This window comes from Thamnophis sirtalis, unplaced genomic scaffold (assembly GCF_051295495.1).
Source record: "Thamnophis sirtalis isolate CommonGarterSnake01/CBP01778 unplaced genomic scaffold, rThaSir2_p1.2 scaffold_2, whole genome shotgun sequence".
Lineage (NCBI taxonomy): Eukaryota > Metazoa > Chordata > Lepidosauria > Squamata > Natricidae > Thamnophis > Thamnophis sirtalis.
In genome coordinates, this window is record NW_028261382.1 from 66,441,506 (window position 1) to 66,465,568 (window position 24,063).

Consider the following 24,063-nt stretch of genomic DNA (forward strand, 5'->3'; position numbering starts at 1 on the left):
GACACTCTGTGTCATATACCATCAGTACCTCCTTTTTTAAAGCTTTCTTTTAAATAGAAAGACAATATGAATTTCAGGGTTTTTAACCACATTCTCTCTCATTGATGCATTTGAATATTATAACCAAAATTCTTGGCCTCTTTTACGATACACTTTTTTAACTTGCCCTTCTTCTGTTTCAAATCTCAATCAACGTGTACACATTTTAGCGATTGCATGTTCCTCACTTGCACATAATTCATTTTTAAATTCCATTTTATTACATTCTATCCCTGTTTCTTTTTTAATCTATATTAAATCTTTCTCTTAATTGTGCATATGAGAACTCCTGGAAATTAATTCCCTCTGCAGTCGATTGCTCTCTTGATTTTATCAGCCTACAAACAACTTACGATGCAAACATCCACGGATTCTTTTCATCTCCTGAAACTTTGGGCAGTTCTCAACCCTGTTTGCAGCAACAGGCAAACTAGCAGATGCTGCCACATTTCGCATTGTGCAAGTGCCAAATTTCAGGCCTCCTTGGCTATTAATTGAAAAAATGCAATTGTCTTGCAAACAAGGGCTGTTTTGAATGCACTGTTTCTGTAATAAAAGTTCTAACCCACTGCGGAGTTCAGAGATTATTGTACTTAATTACCATCTGCAATTCAAAATAATCATTTGCACCTTCCTTGCATAAACATAAAAGGGCGTCTTGTGTTTGTATGTGTTTCTAACAATGGGAACAATGGTTCCTACTGCAGCGTGATCAGAAAACAAGGACCAGGAGCATATTGCAAATTCCAAAAGTGTTGGAGACGTTATTCCATTCTATTTCATGAAAGCATCGCCTCTCAAAATTGGGGAGCCACTTCAGAGCACCTAGATTTTTTAATAAAGTAGCAGTACTGACCCGGGCAAAGCATTTTGAAATCATGAATGCTGTGGATAGATAGATTAGACAGATAAAGAGATGGTTGTGTGAGGACTGGGCCAGGATCCAGATATGAAAGGCAAAATATTATTTCTAATTTTGGGAAGGTCTGTAGGATAAATCATATGTGTAACCGTTAAGGGAACTAGGTATGTCTAGCATAACAAAGAGAAGGATTAGGGCAAACATGAAACCTTTTTTCTGGTGTGGAAAGTTAGCACCCACCATTCTCCCAGAAAAATGAAATATTTTAGGAAATATTAAAAGGGCAGAATATTTCCCCTAAAAGGGAGGTAGAAACTCACTCCCACACACACACCTTTGTCAATGGACCATAAAGGCCTGGGCCAGTCTATTCTACATAACAAAGATCTACCTCCTTCAGACAGAGTCATAATAGGAATCCCAAAGCTCTTTCATTACATCATCACCCAGCAAGGCTCAACCAAGCCTAAGACACAAACACAATCTACAGAGTTGCCCCTGCAGGGCCCTATGGGAGTCTGACAACCAATCAGAATACAAGCTCAAATTAAAAGTCCAAGAGAGGGTATAAATCTCTCTCTCCCCCATTTGCCTTTTTGCCCAGGACTCAAACCACATGGTCCTGTCCACCATTAAAACCATCTCTCCAAACAGCCACCATTGTTTCCAGTGTTTTTCTCCCCACTTGGAATGGAACCCAGGTAGAAGTTTCTTCCAACACATGAGGGTCTTCTACAAAGAAGAAGGGACTGGTTTATTCTCTGAAATTCTTGAGGGCAGGACAAGAAGCAAAGGACAAGAAGTTTGTCAAAGAGAGACCCAACTTGGAATCAAGGAGAAACTTCCTGAAAGTGAGAACAATTAACCAGGGTAAGAGCTTGTCTCCTGGAATTGTGGGTGCTCCATCATAGGAGGTTTTTGAAGAAAAGATTGGACAACTATTTGTCTGGGATGATAAGGTCTCCTGCTTTGGGCAGAAGGTTGGAACAGAAGACCTCCAAGTCTTCTTCCAGGCCAAGGATTCTATATTGTCCAAAATATCCTAGATTGCTGGTTTTGATACCTCTTACAAGCTTAAGGTTCTTTCAGACTTTCTGACTGATTTCTCACATTTCTGGAGACCTCTTTATATTATTCTGTGGTTAAAGTCCCTTATTTCCATTTCCTATAAATGTCTGTGTTATCTTTGATATTTTTGAGGCTTTGTTGCATTCATGCTGACATCTTTAGACACCCCCTCCCCATTTTTCTTTCTGATAAGAAATTCTTTGTGTACTTCATTTCACAGATTTTACCATCTTTCTAGGACATTTTTCTCCTTCAGAATTTCAAGCCATTCAATCCAGCCTATTTTCCATTTGACTTCATCCTAACCTGTTCCTTTGAAATTCAGCATACAGTTCTCATTTTTCTCTGCTCCAGCTTCCCCTGAGATCATGAACCGAAGGATGAGACAGACCCCTTTCAAGGCCCAAGGCCCCGCCCCTTTCAATCAATGCCCATGAGTCTCTTATCTCTCTATATAAAAATGGCTGCGTATGTGTATGTGTGTGCACTCCAGCATAACTCTGGAATACCTTCAATAATTTCAATCAAACTTGGTGCACAGATGACTTACTCTCTAGAGAAAAATTCGGGGGTAGGGGTGGGGGAAGACACCCCTAACACCCCTTGGGGTGTGTGCTCTGTTAAGGTACAGCCTGTTGTGCCATACTGCCATACTGGCTTCTACTGTACAGCGCAGTGGAGTTGCCATGATTACAGTATTCCACAAGGGGACTCCCTATGGTAAGGGGGGAAATCCAACATTAGAAATTACATTTGGTCAGGACATTTTCCCCTATAAATCCGGCAATGCCAGGTTATCGGCTAATTCCTTATAAAACTCCACAGTGGCACCTGCTGAGCCCCAAAATTAAGACATGTTTTAATTATTTTTGAAAAATTAAAAGTGGCTAAAATGTTGCAAGCTATTGAAAAGATATCAAGTTGGTGTCACAAGATCAGACCTCAGATCTTCTACTCTTGAATATTTTTAACAACTTGTCTGGAAATGTAATGCTAATGAAGTATTCAGATATTTGCTTATCAGATTTGCAAGTGAGACAAACTTGGATTGGACAGATCATATCCTAGAAGTCAGACATAATTTTTTTTAGAATAATGCCAAGTTGGAGAAATGGGCTGGAAAGTAACAAAATGAAAATTAGAGAGAAATGTAATATTCTTCACTTAGAAAACAAAAAAAATCAAATGTCCTTCTGTGATAGGTCACTATGTATAGCCGGGGTGTCAAAACTCAATTTCATTGAGAACCACATCAGGGTTGTGTTTGACCTTGGGCAGGTGGGCATGGCCAGCTTCAGCTAGTGCAAAAGTGGCAGCATTGGGTATTATGCACACACCTGGATCAACATAGGCTACATTAGTTATGAGCTACGGATGTTACAGATTAACAGAGTTGGACTAGGAATAGGAATAGGAATAGAACAGAATAGAATAATTTTATTGTCACTTTGAATGTCCAAATCCTGACAAATAGCAGTCCAGTCTCTTCTTGAAAGCCTCCAGTGATGAAGCTCCCACAACTTCCAAAGGAATCTGTTCAATAGGTTGATTGTTCTCACTGTTAGAAAAAATTTCCTTATTTCTAGGTTGAATCTCTCCTTGTTCAGTTTCCATCCATTATTCCTCATCTTGCCTTCAGGTACCTTGGAGAATAGCTTGACCCCCTCCTCTCTGTGGCAGCCCCTCAAATATTGGAAGACTGCTACCATGTCTCCCCTGGTCCTTCTCTTCACTAGACCAGCCATGCCCAGTTCCTGCAACCATTCATCGTATCTTTTAGCCTCCAGTCCCCTCATCATCTTGGTTGCTCTTCTCGGCACTCTTTCTAGAGTCTCAACATCTTTTTTTATAGTTTGGTGACCAAAACTGGATGCAGTATTCTAGGCTGGTCTTACTAAGGCTTCATAGAGTGGTTGTAATACCTCACTTGATCTTGATTGGTTACCAGCTTCCTTCTGGGTTCAGTTCAAGGTGTTGATGATGACCTAAAATAAGACCAAATTCTCTTCTCAGGGATTCTCAGTGCTGCAACCTCTTCCTTTTACAATTTGTGTTTCCTAACCAACCTGATGGTACCTAATCAATCAATCAATCAATCAATCAATCAATCAAGGATGCTTGTAGGTAATTTAGCAAGAATTACTTTGGGAAATCACTGTCTCGGCTTTCCAAATATTTGATTTGGAGGCTTGATTGGAACATGAGGCACCTGAATTTCCAAATCAGTCTGACAAATGAGGTCAGAAAGTCAATTTAATCCTCAAAAATCAATGCCTCTGAAGCATTTGGGAGGATTGAGATACTCAGGAAAGGGACTTTCTGAAAATAACTTTGGAAAGCCAAATCGAATGGACCTGATTTAACGATTGATTTCAAAGGCCTGAACTGAGTCTAATGATTTTCCCTCAAAATTTTCAATAATTCATTTGAACTGATTTGTTTTTTTGAAGATGATTCCATTGGACTTTGTGTCAGCATTCTGGAAGGACCCAACTCCTGTTAAAACTCCGAGACAGGTGTTTTCTCAAAGTTCCCATTTATTAGAGTAGGTATGCAGGCACATCTGGGAAAATCCTAATCTCAGATTCCCAGGCTTTCCTTCAGCAAGTCAAAAGTCCAAACCCAGCCCTGCACCCATCAGTCCCTCACATGGTCCAATCCCCCTCCATCCCAACTCGTGTCATCACTTCAACCCCTCCTCCTGCAAGTGCAAGAATACAATGACCTTGACCGAAAAGAAGAATGCTATTATGTCTAACTACATTCCCTCTACTAAGTCCCCCCTCCTAATTTCCCAAGCACAAGAATATGGCAGCGTGGAAGCTTCCAGGGTTAATATGGCTTCCAAAGCTGACACTTTGCATATTACTGTCCTTTCAGTTCAACCGAGATTTGCAATTCCATTTGGTAACATTAGTGTCAGGGTTCCAAGTAACACACCCAACAGAAACAAAACTCCAAGGCAGGTATGTTCCTCAAAGCATAGATTTATGAGTCATGTCATATTGGCACACCTGAGGTAAACCCGACTCTAAAATCCACTCCGGTTTCCTCCCAGTTAAAAGTAAAGGTTTCTTTCTCCTGCCCATGCAATCCATCCCATGGTCCAATCAGGTCACAGTCAGTTGGTCTCAGATCCCACCTCTCTTAGCACCTGGTGAGAAAGGCTTTTGTTCCCAGAGGAAAGAATTTTATTTCTGCTACAAGTCCCCAGCTATCTCTACTTCCCCCCTCCTGTTCCCACAACTCAACTCAGCTCTGCTGTGGCAGCCCAGAAGATGCCTGACAATCAATAGTCAGAGAAAAGTCAGATCAACGGGCAATTTGGGTCCCAGATGCTGCTGTCAAGCCCAAGTGATCCAGGAAATCTCTCTGAGAATCAGTTCAAGGGGTTAGTTTCCTTGAATCATTTCTGCATCCATCAGTTCTTCAAATGAAATTCTTCACACCATCCTGCAACTAGGGTTGGTTTGTAAGATGCATATTCAATTATGTGCCTTTCAAAACATGTCAGGCCTCTGGATTCCCACAAGATTTTAAACCCTAAACCCAATTAGACCAGATCAGAGGTGTCCAAACGAGACCAGCAGTGTAGAACATGGCACAATACTAGCTCTGCTCCTTTCATACATGCATGTGACATTGCAATGGAGAACACAAGTTATGGAGCTTGTATCATAACAGCATGATAATCCATGCCTTGTTTGCCCCTCTAGAACCCATCCCCCCCTGACATTTCTTCACAGAAGACTTCTGAGTTCACCAACCATGTCAAAGAAGTGAAGTATGTTGTGGCTCACCGTGATGGACAATTTCATTCTGTTTCAACACAATCCCATGTTAAGCTCCGTACAGCAAAGGTTGTGTGGACAGAGCTGTTACCAGTTTTCCTTTGAAGGTCTGAGCATATCTTTTCTTTCCTTTTCTCAAATAACATTACCCCTCTGTTCAGCCTGCCATTCCCACCATCCTCAGGCTGTAAAGAGGGCACTAGGTTGAAGAAAGCCATTCCACGTGTGCAGAAGGGATAAAGAACAGATCAAATAAACTTCTTTGGGGTGCTTGAGAAAAAAAATATAAGGGCTTCTCTCCTTTTTTTGAAGCAGTCAGCACTAGTTATGGCCGTAAAGAGCATGTGTCTCATCACAAGTCATTCCTGACAAATTTAATTGCTTTAAAAAAGGAGAAAAAGTCTTCTTATTATAATGAGTGAACGAAGGTCACTCAGTGCTTGGAATGTATTCAGATTTTATTGGAGGGGCCGAGGGCCAGCATCCGATGAAAGCAAACAGCCGGAGAGGAAGATGAGATTCCAACTGACCAACCAACCAGGAGAGCAAAGCCTTTGGCCCAGAGGTGTGTTGCTCCCAGTATGAACCAGTACGGTCATACCAGGAGCAGAAATTGGCCATATGTTTGCATACCCATAGCGTGGCAGCGTGGCCAAGCCCCCATACTGGTATGGTCCCCTGGCTTGCCCCCGTTTGCAAGTCACTTCTCAAAAAGAAGGAAGTGAGTGTGGGGCTTCTTCAGAGGACAGGGTTAAAGTTCAGCTATAGTTCCAACAAAACTTAGACCTGCTTGCAAAAAGATCTTACCTACACTATATTGCCAAAAATATTCGCTCACCCATCCACATATTCAGACTCAGTTGTGAGCGAATACTTTTGGCAATATAGTGTATGATGCTCCTAATAAATGACTAATTTTGTATTGAAACTTGACTAGATACTGATGAATCAATTAGGGCATTTTAGGAAACCTTACAGACAGTCAAGTCTTAGCTTTGTTTGAGGTTTAGCTGAACTTTACCCCTGTTCCTTCCCTCCCCTCAGTCTGTGTCATAAATCACATTCCCCAATGAGGTGCACCCATCCCAAGCCTGCTGCAGTAATCTGAGATCCAACTTTAGCCGACAGTATGCATGGAATGCACTCCCCGCTTCTCTCACTATGCCAACAATGGAAGTTGACACCCTGTTCTATAAAGACAGTCATAAAGTGAGGCATATCAATCAATCAATCAATTCAGATTTGAGCAGGAAGGGACCTAGGAGGTCTTCTAGTCCAATCCCCTTTTTGAGTAGGAGACCCTAGACCAGTGATGGCTAGCCTTTTTGTTGGGTGCCAAAAACATGAGTGCATCCACGCAATAGCGCATGCTGGCACCCATAATGCAAAGCCCCCCACATGTGCATGCATGCACAGCCCCTCCCCATGCTCCCCCCCATGGGTGCCACACTGCTTGCCTCCAGGCTGATGTTCGCATTTCCTCTGGGGGGCGGGGGAGGCCGTTTTCACCCTCCCCAGATTCCAGGAAAGCCTCCAGAGCCCGGGGAGGTGAAAATGGCCTCTTCCAGCCCTCCAGAAGGCCAAAAATCAGTTGGCTGGTATGTGCATGTGCGCTGCAGCTGATGGCTTGCATGCCGGCAGATATGGCTCCACGGGCCACCTGTGACACACATGCCATAGGTTCACCAGCCCAGCCCTAGACCATTTCAGACAAGAGGCTGCCCAGTCTCTTCTTTAAAACCTCCAGTGATGAAGGACTTCTGCAGGCAAAATCTGTTCCATTGGAAGTTTCTCCTCAATTCCAAGTTGCTTCTCTCTTTGAGTAGTTTCCATCCGTTGTTTCTTGTCTTGCCCTCTGGTGCTTTGGGGAATAAGCAGCCCCTCAAATACTGGAAGACTGCCACTATGCCATCCCTAGTCTTTCTTTTCTCTAGACCAGCCATACAAGAGCAGTCTGTGATAAAGCAGAAGGTGTTGGATTAGAGGAAAATGCTAACTTGTCTTCTTTGTAAAGTCTAGCTTTTAAAATCCTTCTTAATGAACTGGAAATTCTTCCACACCATTCTGACAAGTCAGGGAACTAAATTCAGAGTGGATGTGCATCTAATGAGGTTGGGGGGGGGGGAAGAAATACTGTAGCATGTGGAGAAACGAATAGGTGGACACCAGTCAGACAGAACGGTGGACCTTGTCAATTCCTTCTCCCCTTCCTCTTATTGAAAATTGAGCGGCTGCCTTCAACTTCATTCATTTCATTTCATTTATTGGTTTTGTATGCCGCCCACTCCCAAAGGACTCCAGGCGGCTTACAATAAAACAGGGAAAGGGGATAAATAAGACAATACAAGACAATACAACAATTTAAAATACGACAACGTTCACAGATGAAGTGGGGCTGGATACTTCAACAGCCACCAGCCTGCCGGAACAGCCAGGACTTAGTAGCTTTATGGAAGGCCGGGAGGGTAGTAAGGGTCCGGATTTCCATGGGGAGCTTGTTCCAGAGGGCCGGAGCTGCAACAGAGAAGGCTCTCCCCCAGGGGGTCGCCAGCCGACATTGGCTGGCAGATGGAATCCGGAGGAGGCCAGGTCTGAGCAATCGAATCGGACTTTGGGAGGTAATTGGCAGGAGGCAGTCTCTCGGGTACCCAGGTCCAATGCCATGAAGGGCTTTATAAGTAATGACTAGCACCTTGAAGTGTGTCCGGAGCCCAATGGGTAGCCAGTGCAGCTCGCGGAGGATAAGTGTAAAGTGGGTGTACCTAGGTGCACCCACAATAGCACGCACAGCTGCGTTCTGGACTAACTGAAGTCTTCGAACACTCTTCATGGGCAGCCCCATGTAGAACTTGCATCATTCCATAACTTTTCCAGTCAGGTTTTAAATCTTGTCAACATGACGTGTATATTTTCTGTTCGCCTAGAGCCTGCGTGCACCCTTTTTAAATATTCATAGAATCTCAAGATTGAGACGACATTTGTTCTTTTCATTAGCAATAATAGAGCTGCATAATTGGCTGATAGTATGCTGAAGCAGGTCAAAAGCTCTTCTGCTCGCCTAGTTGAAGTCATTTGGGCTTCAATGAGCAACACCGTCACCTTCCTCCGCCTTGTGTTTGACTTGAGTTCTCTGGGACCACCTAAAGAGGGGCCTGTCTTGATTTGCTGTCAGTCTCTTTGGCTCAACAGTTCTGTGGAGTTTTAAGCATCTGGGTGTGCTTCTTTTCCATTTTTTCTTGCCTCTTTCTGTCCTCATAAAGAGTTTTCTAATTGCATTTTAATGGGTCTGCGCAGGGGCTAGGACCACATGTCTTTGGCAGTATTTAAAGAAGCTGCCTAGGACCCTTTGCAGAGTGGAAGGGAGTGGGGGGAATAGAGGGGTTGGCCTCTCCATCTTGGAGATTTTAAGAAGAAGCTACTTCTTCAGAGGCTTTATCAGAACAACAGAGTTGGAAGGGATCTTGGAGGTCTTCTAGTCCAACCCCTGGCTCAAGCAGGAGACCCCATACCTGTGATGGTGAACCTATGGTACGCCTATGGCCTCTCCAGGCATGGCAGCCATCTCCCATTGCTCTTCTGGGTTCTGGCACCAGTGCCAGCCAGCTGGTCTTCATGCTCATGAGAGTGCTGAAAACGGGAAGAGCAGCTCCTTGGCACACATGCATGCACCAAGAAGCTGAGCTTCCAGTTTCTGGCGCTCACATGCACGCTGGCCAGCTGGTCTTGGCACATGCAAGCGTGCCAGAAACTGGAAGACCAGGTGATCAGCACACATGCATGGCAGGGAGTTGCTCTTCCAGTTTCCGGTGCTCCCTGCATGCTCCTATTTTGGCACTTGGTGCCAAAAAGTTTCGCCCTATGCCATTTCAGACAAACAAATGGCTGTCTGGCGTCTTCTTTTAAAACTTGCAATGATGGAGCACCCACAACTTTTGGAGGCAAGCCATTCCACTGGTTAATTGTTCTCACTGCCAGGAAATTCTTTCTTAGGCCTAGGTTGCTTCTCTCCTTAATTAGTTTCCATCCGTTGCTTCTTGTTCCGCTGTCTGGTGCTTTGGAGAATAGGCTGACCCCCCGCTTCTTTGGGGCGGCCTCTTAGATATTGGAAGACTGCTATCCTGTTTCCCCTTTATCAGTTTTCCCTGACATTACAGAGAGCTAGAGAGATGATCTGCGTGGCTACACCTGCACCTCTGCAGATCAATGCGAAGACCAAGAAGGGCAGACCAACTTCTGCCATGAGACCTGGAAATCCATAAGGCTCCTTTAGCCACCTGGTCTCTAGGAGACATAAGTGCACTCCAAGGAAAATGAAAAACCCATCAAATCTGTAAAATATTAATAAAACTCCTAAAGGGCCAGCAACAGCCTATGCTGCGCCCTGATTGGCTGGGACGCAGCATAGCCTGTTGCTAGCCAGCTAACGCACTCTGATTGGCCGGGGTACTGCATCAGCAGTTGCTGGACAGTACCCGGCTCCCTATTGGTTCCCCGTTTTACAAACCGTATATAAATACCTTGGCGCGGATTCCGCTTCTTTGAATCGCTGTCATCTGTTTGTTCTTTTCAATAAACCTTTGCTGTTTGGAAGTCCTGGCTCTCGCGTCTTCTGTCCGCCTTCAATCTTCAAAACTGGCTACGAGGGTGGGATTCAGCGATTCCCGCAGAGCCTAGGACAACGAGCGAGAAAGAATTAGCCAGCCGCACAAGCCTAAACCGCCGGCGCGCGAACGCTAGGAAAAAATTTTTTTTTCTCCGCTCCATCTACTGCCATTGAACTGACTCAATCAGCGACCATGGCATCGCCTTACCACCTTTTGCACCGTTCGGATCTGCTGGTGAAACCTGGGAAGGTTTCATGGAGCAATTCGAATGTTACCTGATCGCGTCAAAAAATCACAACCAGCCTGAAGAAGAAAAATGTAGATGTTCGCATCAGCCAGAGCTTTGGCCGCACCACGGCCAGCCTACACGCTCGGTTGGGACATGCTGATGACCAGGCTTAAGGGCCACTACGCCCCAGCACCATCCCACATCGCTCGCCGCTTCGCTTTTCACTGCCGCGTCCAAAAGCCAACTGAAAGCATCAGCCAATTTCTGGAGTCGTTCCGTGTAACAGCAGCTCAGTGCGACTTCCAGAATTTGGACGAGAACTTGGTTGAACAGTTTGTGTGCGGCGTTAAAGACATAAATTTGAGAAGCCGCATGCTAAGGCACCACGACATCACCATGCAGCAAGCCGTGGAAGCTGCCAGGGCAGCGGAGCTCTCTGAGCAGTCCATGGCCAACATGGAACGCCTGCAGCTGGCATCGCCACTCCCTTCTCCGATGCCAGGCTGCCCTCCGCCTGCCTTGCAAGCTTGCCTGGTAGATGAGCTGTTGCCGCTCGAGGACCCCTCCAATGAGCTCGTTGGCCAGCTCAGAGCACAGCCAAGGCACCCACCTCCACCACCTCCAGCTGCCTCTACTGTCTCCGGGTGCGTTGGTTGTGGCGGCTGCCATGCCCGCACGGCCTGCCCATTTAAAAACACCGTCTGCCGCCGCTGCAACAAAAAGGGGCACATTGCCCAGGTTTGCCGTGCTTCTCTGCCTGCGCCGTCTTTCCTGTAGCAGCCAGCCACCTCCCAAGCACAGCTGCGCCGCCAGCCGCCGCGGCCCGCTTGGCGGACTGAAGACTGCCACACTGTGTACCAGCCGGAGATCGCCAGGGAAACCGTGAGCCAGGCGTCCGCCGGAGCCTGGAAGGTTTCAGCCTCACTCCAACTGGAAGGTCAGCCTTGCCGTATGGAGGTGGACTCCGGCTCCTCCTGCTCCCTGATCTCCTGGGCCGCCTTCTCCCGTCTGTGCCCCCACGTCTCCTGTGCCCAGCTACAACCAGTGGACACGTCCCTTAGGGACTACCAGGGGACTCTCATTCCCACCCTGGGGTCCTTCCCCATCTTTGTTGACTATGGGACCTTTCATGGGCGCCTGCCCATCCTAATTGTAAAAAATTCCCTCCCTGCGTTGCTTGGCCTTGATTGGTTTCCTGCCTTGGATCTCTCTATTGGGGGGGTGCATAGGGTGGTTCCCTCCTCTCTAGAGGACGTCCTCTTAGAGTTCTCAGACGTCTTCGACGGCTAGCTGGGCTCTTATAAGGGCACCCCTATCTCCCTCAACCTCGATCCCCAGGTTGCTCCAATTCGGCTTAAGGCCCACAGGGTGCCTTTTGCCTTAAGGGCTAAGGTTGACGCTGAACTCGACAAGCTGTTGGCGCAGGGCGTACTCGAACCCGTCAACCATTCGCGCTGGGAGACCCCAATCTTCAGCAACCCCTGGGGCAGGGCTGCACATTTGCCAAACTGGATATGGCGCAGGCCTACCAACAGCTCCCGGTGGATGACGATGCGGCGGCTGCCAAGACCATCGTCACCCATCATGGGGCTTTTTGTTGCCGCCGCCTACAATTCGGCGTTTCCGTGGCCCCGGGGATCTTCCAGAGCCTCATGGAGCGGCTGCTCCATGGGCTCCCTGGCGTAGTTCCCTATTTCGATGACGTTCTGATCGCTGCTTCCAGCCGCTCAGAACTCATCGAGATGCTCAGGAAGGTCCTCCTGCGTTTTAGGGGCGCGGGCTTAAAATTGAAACGCAGCAAATGTTCATTTGCTGTTCCCAGAGTGGAGTTCTTGGGCTTCTTAATTGATGCCCAAGGGATCCACCCTACGCCTTCTAAGGTGTCTGCCATTAGGACACTCTCCCACCTCCAAGGTGGAGCTGCAGGTGTTCCTAGGGCTTTTGAATTTCTATGCGCCGTTCGTGCCGCACAAGGCGTCACTAGTCGAGCCGCTGCATCGGTTGCTCGACCGATCAGCGGCCTGGCACTGGGGCAGCCGCGAAGTACATGCGTTCGCGGCTGTCAAAGCCACGCTTACATCATCGGCTGTCTTAGTACAGTATAATGACAAGCTGCCGTTGACGCTAGCGTGTGACGCCTCCCCCTATGGTCTGGGGGCGGTTCTGAGCCATGTCCTCCCAAATGGCTCAGAAGCCCCTGTGGCTTTTTACTCCCGGACACTAGAGCCGAGGTGGCACAGTGGTTAAATGCAGCACTGCAGGCTACTTCAGCTGACTGCAGTTCTGCAGTTCGGCTGTTCAAATCTCACCTGCTCAGGGTTGACTCAGCCTTCCATCCTTCCGAGGTGGGTAAAATGAGGACCCGGATTGTTGTTGGGGGCAATATGCTGACTCTGTAAACCGCTTAGAGAGGGCTGAAAGCCCTATGAAGCGGTATATGTCTAACTGCTATTGCTATTGCTATTGCTTTGCACAATGGTTAAAATGCAGTATTGCAGGCTAACTCTGCCACCTGCCAACAGTTCAGTTCTCACTGGCTCAGGGTTAACTCAGCCTTCCATCCTTCTGAGATCAGTAAAAGGAGGACCCAAATTGTTGGGGGCAAGAGACTGACTCCAAAAACCACTTAGAGGGCTGTAAAGCACTGTGAAGTCTAAGTGCTTTCATAGATGGAAATTTGCATTAAAATCCCGTGCAAAACTCTGCAGATTAGATTGTGCAAGAGCTCCAGGTGGCATCTGTATCACATAGTGAGAGCAGCATAGCAATAGAACTTAGACTTATACCCCATAATGTTTACAGCACTCTCTAAGTGCTTTACAAATGTCAGCATCTTGCCCACTACAATCTGGGTCTTCATTTTACCTACCTCAGAAGGAGGGAAGGATGAGTCAACCTTGAATCAGTGAGGATCAAACTCCAGACAGTGAGCAGAGTTACCCTGCAATTCTGCATTCTAAATGCTGTGCCACCGTGTCCCCTACTGTGTATCCCACCAAATTGTTTTACAATAAAAGTCACAAGGAGAGGGACATGTGCCCACTTCCCCTTGACCCAAATGTAATCTCTTCCTGGGATCTCATGAAATCTTATATAAGATCTGGCCAGAATCTCAGCAGAAATCTCCAAAGATGTTGACATTAAAAATAATGCAGAGAAGAGCAACTAAGATGATTAGGGGACTGGAGACAAAAACATATGAAAAACGGTTGTAGGAAATGGGTAGGGCCAGTCTAGAGAAAAGAAGGGCTAGGGATGACATGATAGCAGTGTTCCAATATTTGAGGGGCTACCACAGAGGGGAGGATGTGTTTGTCAACCCTATCGTCTTAAGCATCAAAAGACAAGACGAGAAATAATGGATGGAAACTAATTAGGGAGAGAAGCAACCTGGAACTAAGGAGAAACTTCTTAACAGTGAGAGCAACTAACTAGTGGAATGGCTTATCTTGAGAAGTTATGGGTAATTCATCACTGGAAGCTTTTAAAAAGATACTGGACAGCCATTTGTCCAGAATGCTATAGGTCAGTGACGGTGAATCTTTTCAGCACCGAGTGCCCAAACTGGAATGCATCCATGCACATGTGCGCACGCCTGCCCTGGAGCACTGGAAACCGGAAGACCAGATGGCCGTGTGCATGTGCATGCTGGCTCCCTGGTCTTTGGGTTTCTGGCCTGTGCACCAGCCAGCTTGTCTTTGCTGGAGCCCTGGAAATCCAAAGACCAAGTGGGTGGAGCACATGCGCATGCCCAAAACCAGAAGAGCAGCTGGCGATGGTGCATGTGCCCACAGAGAGACATCTGTGTGCCATAGGTTCGCCATCACAAGTACAGGTTCTCTTGCTTGAGCAGGAGGCTGGACTAGAAGACCTCCAAGGTCCTTTCCAACTCTATTATTCTGTATCTGTCAGCTTCTATCTCGCATGCTTGCTATCGGCTGCCATAGTAATGGGGAAGCTCATGGTATTTGGCAGGGGAAACATGTTGGTGGAGACATCTCGGAAAAGGGAGTTTTGTTCTCACCATCTTCCGCGCATGCTGATATGTGTTTGGGTTTGGTCAAGGTCAACTGTCTCTGCATACCAGCTGAATGACGCCACCCATTGGGCTGGGGTAACTGGTGGGGGGGGGAGAAATTTTGGTAAACGTTTGATATGTACAAGTTCATGCTTTTTTGCTTCAAACCATGCTTCACTTTCGCTGTTTTCATTTCATATCCAGGAAGCGTACCTTTTCTCTAATCAAATGGAGTTGGGGTTTTCCTTTCTTGGATGTTGAATGAGGCACGCCTGACAGTATCTGTAATAAATAAATATTTTAATTGGAAAACAATTTGGTGAGATGCAGAAGTGTGTGTGTGTACTTTTCTCACTGCCAAGGAAAGTCGATCATTGAGATGACATTTTTTAGAACAGGGCATGAATAGATTTAGTTCCTTTGCAGCCCTGTGAGGTGATCGAGACGGCTGTTAAGAAGCTAGTGGTAAAGAAGATGGACTGCTGGAGCAGAAACAATGCTGAGATGGATCTGTAGGTCCAAATCCAATAGAACTGGCCTCTCTTGACTTCTTGGGTCAAGGAGTGGGGTGGGGAGAAAGGATTTGTGCCTCCCCCTGGCCTGTCACTTTGCCTTAAAAGTTATTTTTATCTTCTGCAATATTTTTTTGCAATTTTAAAGCTATCTTAACTACTCACTAAATTATGAAGTTAGAGTTCCAAGATACAGTATGTCTATGCTTCTGCATGCACTTAAATAAAAGTTAATTCCTGTAGTATCTACTGTAATGACCTGCTTCTGAAAGTTATAGTCCCATGATGGCGAAACTATGGCATGCGTGCCACAGGTGGCACATGGAGCCATTTGTCAGGACACATGAGACTTCGGCCTTCTTTTGAGGCCATTTTTCGCCCTCCGGAGCCTTCAGCTAAGTCTCCTGAAGGCCCCTGAAGGCTCCGTAGGGCTAAAACTGCCCCTACAGCAAACCAGAAGTTCATTCTTGAACTTTTGGTTTGCTCATAGGGCTGGTTTTTCGTGCTCCGGAGGCTTCAGGGAAGCTGCTGAAGCCTCCAGAGGGCTTCCAGTGGGGGCGGGGAGGCTGTTTTCATCTTCCCCAGGCTCCTATAAAGCCTCTGGAGCCTGGGGAGAGTGAAAAAAGCATGCCAAAAATGGGGTGGTGGTGGTCGCTGGTCATGCATGCATGCACACTGGGGTCGTGTGCATAGCATTATGGGTGTGGCACACCCGTGCATGACCCCCCTGCACTCCTGCTGCTTTTGGCATACGAGCCAAAAAAGGTTCGCCATCACTGTTATGATCTGTTACCATCATCTTCATTTAATGACCCCATAATGCCTTGTAGGGTAGAGCCTGGGCAATTGAATGGAGCTAGCAGAGTGTTTTAATGGCCAGATGCCCTTCCTGTCACCAATGTGGAGTTTTATTTAGCAGATATATTCCCAGTGCACCCAGAGAGAGCAATATCTGCCTCTACCTAGGATCGAACTCACAGCCTCCTGTGAGAAAGTTATAGTTTGTCATATTTTGAAATACTTGACTGGCTGGTTATTACTTCTATGGTAAATGTCTATGGAGATTCTCAATCATCCAGGTCGTGGTTGTCCCAAAGGTGGTTTCCAAAAGGCAACAGGACTTTTTTTTTTTTTTAGTGTTTTTCATTGAAAACTTTTCATTTCTCATTCAAAAAGCTTCTTCAACTGAAGATGTCTTTGGAAAAGCATCTTTGGGGCATACTTCTATGGTTGCTCCAATGAGCTGCTTGTAAAATCTAAATGTTGGCAGAATGTGATAACTGGAACTCTCTTGGAAAACAACTGGAAATTTTAAGTGGCAATTCAAAAGTGTTGTTTATACTTTGAAACAGCTGGAACCAAGACTGGTTGATAGGACATAATCCCAGGGACTTGTTACCCCTCTATTTCTGGTCTCCATTGAGGTCTATGGCTAGTTTAGTGAAGAGAAGGACCGGGGGAGACAGGAGAGCAGTCTTCCAATATTTGAGGGGCTGCCACAGAGAGGAGGAGGTCAAGCTATTCTCGAAAGTACCTGAAGGCCAGACAAGGAATAATGGATGGAAACTAATGAAGGAGAGATTCAACCTGCAAATAAGGAGACATTTTCTGACATTGAGAACAATCAACGGATGGAACAGAAATTGCCTGCAGAAGTTGTGGGAGCTTCATCAGTGGAAGCATTCAAGACGAGACTGGACTGCCATCTGTCAGAAATGGTGTAGGGTCTCCTTCTTGGGCAGGGAGTTGGACTACATGACCTACAAGGTCTCTTCCTGAACACCTGAACTCTGCCCCCCACCCGCTCCAGGTTCTGAGGAGCAGGTGTGCGGCCAAAGAGGTGTTGGGAAGGAAACTCCCTGCTGCCTTCTGCTCCGGCGACAGCAAAAGTGGTATTCAGACAGTTCTGACAGGTTCTGGAGAACCAGTAGGGGAAATTTTGAATAGTTTGGAGAACCGGCAAATAGGCTGGCCCTGCCCCACTGTATCCCAGCCTCCCAGCTGATCTTTGTTGCCCTAAACAGGAGAACGGAGCTAGAAAGCAGGTTGGTAGTGTGGGGAGCAAATGGGGATTTTGCAGTATCCTTCCCCTGCCACACCCACAAAGCCATGCCCACAGAACCAGTAGTAAAAAAAATTGAATCCCACCACTGGGCAACAGAGCTGCCCTCGTCAAATGCCAGCTGGGCAGCTGCATCTCCTCTTGCTTCGGGTGGGGAAAAGCCACTTTGAATCTATTTAGGGTTCCAACTTGGTGGCTTCCTCGCAGCTTGGCTCTGCTGTTTTTCCTGTCCTTCTTTCAAAGCTCGTAGTTGTCACCAAGACTTTGACTGCTGTTGGTGACAGATGGGCTTGTTGGCCAGTCATACTCAATAGAGCTATGCGAGCAACAAGCCGCCATAAAGTGGGGGGGGGGATAGATCTTGCTCCCTTCAATGGCAGAGCTAGAATCGCTTCTCTCCAGGGTGAAGGAACACCAGAGCTGCAGTGGTGAAATTCAATTTTTTTTACTACCGGTTCTGTGGGCATGGCTCGGTGGGCGTGGCAGGGGAAGGATACTGCAAAACCTCCATTCTCTCCCCACTCTGCAGCCAGCCAGAGGTGGCATTTGCCGGTTCTCTGAACTACTCAAATTTTCTGCTACTGGTTCTTCAGAACCTGTCAGAATCAGCTGGATTTCATCCCTGCACTGTTGGCGTCATTTCCCTTCGGGCCATCAGGCAAGTCAAAGGACGTTGCGTCCAAAAGCGACAGGAGGTGTCAAAAACAGGATAGCCTGCAAGATGCAGAGCTAAGTTGAGAAGAAGATGGATGGTTTATTAAGTCATTGCAGATATCAGACCACTACACACACACACACACACACACACACACACACAGACACAGACACACACACACACACACACACACACACACACACACACCATCCATGTGAATTGAGCTGACAATTTGCAGACTTCTTAACCTGGCTTTCCTAGGACTTCTGCCAGTTTCAGCCTTATGGTGCAGTGGCGCTGTAGGAAGTTTAAACCCATCCCTCTCCTAGAAGAATGAAATATCCTAGGAAATATTGAAAAGGCAGAACATTATACTTCCCTGGATGTGGAAAGAGAGAAACATGTTTTAAAGACAAAGTAGCTCCTTGCAGCTTCCTGCCCATCCCCCTTTAAGATGCCTATTCTACATAATAAAGTGTTCTCCCCTTCAGGTCCAGGGTGATAGGATTAAGGCATGATAATATTAGCCCTTTACCCAACTCACCACAGGGCAACTGAGAACTCAACCAAACTTGAGACTCAAAACACAGCCAAGAGGATTGCCCCTGCATGGCCCCATGGAAGTCTGACAACCAATCAGAATACATTTTCTTACACAGGAACAGGAAAAAGAGAGGTGGGGCCGAACAGAGAGTATAAAGCCAGGAACTTTCAACATCTCGTCCTCTTTCTTCTTCTTGAAGCATGGGTTCCCCCTTTTCCGTTCAGGAGCTCAAGCCATGTGATCCTGTCCACCATTAAGCCAACTTTTCAAGCAGCCTCTGTGTCTCCAGTGTCTTTTTCCCCATTTGGAGCTGAACCCAGAAGGACATTTCTTCCAACAGCGTGATTCAAAATTGTTTACTACCAGTTCTGTGGGCGTGGGTTTGTGGGCGTGGCAGAGGAAGGATACTGCAAAATCCCCATTCCCTCCTGATCAGCTGAGACTCGGGAGGCAGAGGATAGATGTGGGCGGGGCCAGCCAGAGGTAGTATTTGCTGGTTCTCCGAACTACTCACAATTTCCGCTACCGGTTCTCCAGGATTGGTCAGAACTGGTTGAATCCCACATCTGTTATGGTAGCATTAGGAAGTCAAACCAGAACATCTAACACCTGAGCAGCAGTCTATGGGATCTATCCCAGATACCTGGTGCAAAATAAAGCTAGGAATAAATACATACACAAATTATATTAATAGGATTGGAGGTGTACACAGAGACCATCTAGCGCAGGGGTCCCCAACCCCTGGGCTGTGGCCCAGTACTAGGCCTTGAGTGGAAGTGGTGGGCAAGTGTGCATGCATTCCCTTGAGCAGCAGGCAAGCATGTGTGCGCATGCTCTATTTGCATGAGCAGTCAGCACATGGAACCATCCTCTATCTCCTCCTCCCTCCCCGCCTCCCCTGGCAGGTCCAGGAAGCCAGAAAGGTTGGGGAATTCTGACCTAGTCCAACTCTTTGTTCATTGCCTCTGCTTGAACTTTCTTTCTTTCTTTCTTGCTTTCTTGCTTTCCTTCCTTCCTTCCCCTTCCTTCCTTCCTTCCTTCCTTCCTTCCTTCCTTCCTTCCTTCCTTCCTTCCTTCCATCCTGGCTTCCTTCCCACCTTCCTTCCTTCCTTCCTTCCTTTCTTTTTTTCTTATTTCCCACCTTTATTATTTTTACAACTAACTCAGGGCAGTGAACATATCCAACACAACTTCCTCTTCCTATTTTCTCTACAACAGCCTTTTGAGGTGGGTTGGGCTGAGAAAGAGGGACACATGCAGTGATAGGGAGCCCACTGTCTGCTCCCCCTCTTAGAATGCTTTTTGACACATTCAATCTGCCTTCATGTCACCTAATCCCTTATTCTTTGACCCTACGTCTGCAGTGGGAGAAGAGGGGTTGGGTCTTCGGCATTTTTTCAGGAGGGTGGGAGGTGTAACATCCTTGATTCTGCTCTGTTCTCCTTCCTCCCTCCCTCTTCTCTTTAGGGCAAACATGCCCAGTTCACTGTAGCCTCTACGGGATTTAATTTCGATTCCCTTCTTGCCTTTGAACTTCCTTTAGCATCTCTTGTTTAGAACTTTCTCTTCTCTTACTGCATCCTAAAAGAGTGTTTACCTTGGTCGCAGCCCTTTCACGCAACTGATTCATATGCCGTTTGCAATGAATGTTTCTGAGAATTTTTCCTAAGTCCGATTCCCCAGCTTCTCAGGTAGCCATGCATTTTAATTTCATCTCATTTTATTTAAAATTTTTACCTTTGCGTGCCTTTCAATTTTATCTTATTATTGCCAACCCATTTCTCTACCCTCAGGTTTCCCTAACTTTCTTGAATGTCACTGCTGTGTTTCAGCTGTAGCCTGATAAACAATCTCCCCATCACTTCATCCAAATCATTATTTAGTATTTAGTATTTATTAATGCTTATAGGCCGCCCTTTTCCCTGAGGGGACTCAGGGCGGCTTACATAAAATAAAATTTAGCACAGCTGAAGTGTTGGGTTAGGACTGAACCTCGTGGCCACTACACAATAACTGATGATAGTTCGATAAGGATGTAGTTATCATTTTCAAGCCAGCCGTGTCCATCTACCATTAATGTTTCTATTCAGAATATTTCATCAAATAATTTGCTATGTACTGTTGTGGTCTGCCAGTGGCCAGTGGAGCTGACAGCAGATTCGGACAGTGAGGAGGTTGGGGAGCAACATGGGCCAGTCCTGGAGGAAGGCTCTGATGAGGGCTCTGCATCAGAGGCAGAGAGGGGGCCAGGGCCATCTGATAGTTATTTGCTGCCTCCAGAACCTTTGGAGTCAGACATCAGTGAGGCAGAAGAACAGTGGGAGCCTGTTCCCAGTGTGCACATGCACAGAGCTGCCAGAAGGCAAGAACAATTAAGAAAATAGGGTCCAGTTGGGAGTAAGGTTTGGATATGATTGGCTCCTCCCACAAGACATAAAAGAGAAGTGAACAGGCTGTGAACTTTTGTGAACTTTTTCAGGAAGCAATTAGTTCATCTGGTCGGTTCAAGCTTTGAGAAGTTCTGTTTGATTCTGTGCTAAGTTTGGCCTTGCAAAACTGATTTGGCAATTACGTCTCTGGAAGCATTTCAAGGGAGATAAAGGTGTGTGTTTATCAACGTTCTCCTGAAAGACTGTGGCAACTCGAGCAGACATCTGTTGGAATCTTCACAGACTGTTGGTGAAGCCTTGCAGGCGGTGAATGACCATAATTCACAGCCGTATAAATAAAAGAAGAGATTTTATGTCCACTGCAGTTCCACTAGTTATGAAGGAACTTCCTTTCCAAATAAGTTTTGTTTTTTTTGGTTTTTTTATTAAAATGTTTTTATTTTCCATTTTTCATTTTCATACAGTCACATATATACTGTGCATAACCGGGGCCATGCAACATTAAACAATAATCACAGCAGTTCCTCTTGTCAACAATACCCCAAGAAATATAAATAAAATAAAACTCAAACTCAAACTCAAATAGAAACCCAATATACCTCTTCCGCTCTCCATACACCTCTTTCTTCCGTCCCCTCCAACTTACTATCTTCCCTCCATCATTCCCTCTACCCTACTTCCCCTCCCCCTCTACCACTCCTCTCTCCCAGTCCACTCCCTCCCTTCCTTCTCACCCTCCCTCCCATCCTCTCTCCCGCCCTCTCTACCCCTCTTCCTTCTATCCCACTCCTCCTCCCCTTGGTGTATTTCTACTATATGTCAATGTATTCAGCTTGTCCTAAGATTTGTTCTTGATAAACCCATGCTGATTACTAGTAATCCCTGCACTGTTTTCAAGGTGCTTCAAAAATCAGATCTCATCGTGATTTGCTTTAAATGCTTCCTGAGTAAGTATTAGCATCAGCCCAAGGTGTATTTTCCTGGGATCTTCCTCGCCCCTCCTTTGGACAAGGGGACAAACTTAATGGATTTCACATCAAAATAAACACAGTTAATACAATTATTTTGCACTGTATCAAATTAAAAACTTCAGTTAGGAAGGGTCTAAAGACTGGAGGTGTTATGGTGGTAGGAGTCATGTGCAACCATGATACCTCAGGACAGGGGTATCAAACTCAAGTCCTGTGGGCTGGATCTGGCCCATGGAGGTGCTCAAATCTGACCAGCCTGGAAATAGGAAAGGACTAGCCCATGGTGCAGTGGTGGGTTTCAATTTTTTTTGGAACCTCTTCTGTAGGTGTGGCCTGCTTTGTGGGAGTGGCTTGCCAGGCATGTGACCGAATGGGAGTGGCTTGCCAGCCATGTGACTAAGTGGGAGTGGCTTGCCGGCCATGTGATCGGTTGGGAGTGGCTTGGCAGTCATGTGACAGGGTGGGAGTGGCTTGGCAGTCATGTGACCAGATGGGAGTGGCCAAGACGATGTCACTGAATTCTTTGCCCCAATGGATGATCTACAAAAAGAAGATATAAAAAAGGAAATTTATTATTTTGTGCACTTACTGCTTAAATAAGATTAAAATAAGTACACCAAACTATAATATAGCTACTTACAGGAGGAAGATGACTGTCCTTGCCAGTCTTCAGTATCACTGACTCCAATGAATGTCAACAAAGAAGAGACACAGAAATGAACTCTTCCATTGCATGCACTGCATTAGGTTGAAACCAGCACACAAAACAATAAAGACAGCTACTTATAGAGGAAGGATGATTGTCCTAGCGGTCATACTCTGTTGCCTCTTCATCCTGTTAAATCATACAAACTGCAGAAGAAATAAAACAATATTGGACTTGATTGTGGTTGTAAGCTGAGGACTACACTACAGGTAACAGAAGGGACCTCTGTTTTCACCCAACAATGTACAGTCTTTTCAGGAAGGATGTCCTCCAACAAACAGGAAAGATATAGTTTTTCATATAAGAAGTTAGATCAAGAATGAATGTCATAGGTGGATTCACAGAGCAATATAGATTTCTTTTTCTGAAATTTATTCCACAGTTCAAAAAACAGGAATATATGAATTAGGTTCAGTATTAGGACAGACCAAGTAGGTATTCAAGAGTTACTGGTGTCATGGTTAGAAGCAATGGTAAAGCAAGATATGGATTTAAAACCAGTAATATTTTGTTGTTTATTTCAAAGGGAATACAAAACATATTTAATTTTTCACATGTTAACAGCTGCTGGAATTGTGTTTGCACAACAGCGGAAAAACAGATATGAAAATGAATAAATATTAGAATGAGCAGGAATGAATAAATTTACAATTAAAATCAAGAAGGCTTCGAAGACTCCAATTAGTCCAGAATGCAGCCGCGCGAGCGATTGTGGGTGCACCAAGGTACACCCACGTTACACCTATCCTCCGCGAGCTGCACTGGCTACCTATTAGTCTCTGAATCCGCTTCAAGGTGCTGGTCGCTACCTATAAAGCCCTACATGGCATTGGACCTGGGTACCTGAGAGACCGCCTCCTGCCAATTACCTCTCTCAGACCAATTAGATCGCACAGGTTAGGTCTCCTCTGGATTCCATCTGCCAGCCAATGTCGGCTGGCGACTCCCCGGGGGAGAGCCTTCTCTGTTGCAGCTCTGGCCCTCTGGAACGAGCTCCCTGTTGAGATCCGGACCCTTACTACCCTCCCGGCCTTCCACAAAGCCACCAAGTCCTGGCTGTTCCAGCAGGCTGGGGGGAGCTAAGAAGCATCTACCTCCACGGAAATTGTGAATGTTGGTTTTGTTTTTAATATGTTGTCTATGTCTCGTTCCCCCCTTTCCCTTGTCTTTTGTGAGCCGCCCGGAGTCCTCTGGGAGTGGGCGGCATACAAGACAAACAAACAAACAAACAAATAAATAAATAAATACTTTTTCACGTGGGATTTGTTTTATCAATTGCTAACTAACAGAAACAGAAATTAGAAATCTAAAAGTATGAAAGAAAACATCAATTGTGTAAGGAAAGGTCACTAAAATATATAAGGAAATATTATTAATACTTGAACATTATTAATGTGTAGATAACTACGGGACATTACACACCCCCACACACAAACGATGACAGTGCCAGGAAAACACCAAAAAATAACAATTTCCCCCCAAAAGACTGCAGATGAAACCAATTTTTTTCCCTAACCCTAAGGACAGAAAGAACAAAACCACTGGAATAAAAACCATCAGGGCATTGTCGGAAATTATAAAGGACAGTGCCAGGAAGCTCACAGAACCAGAA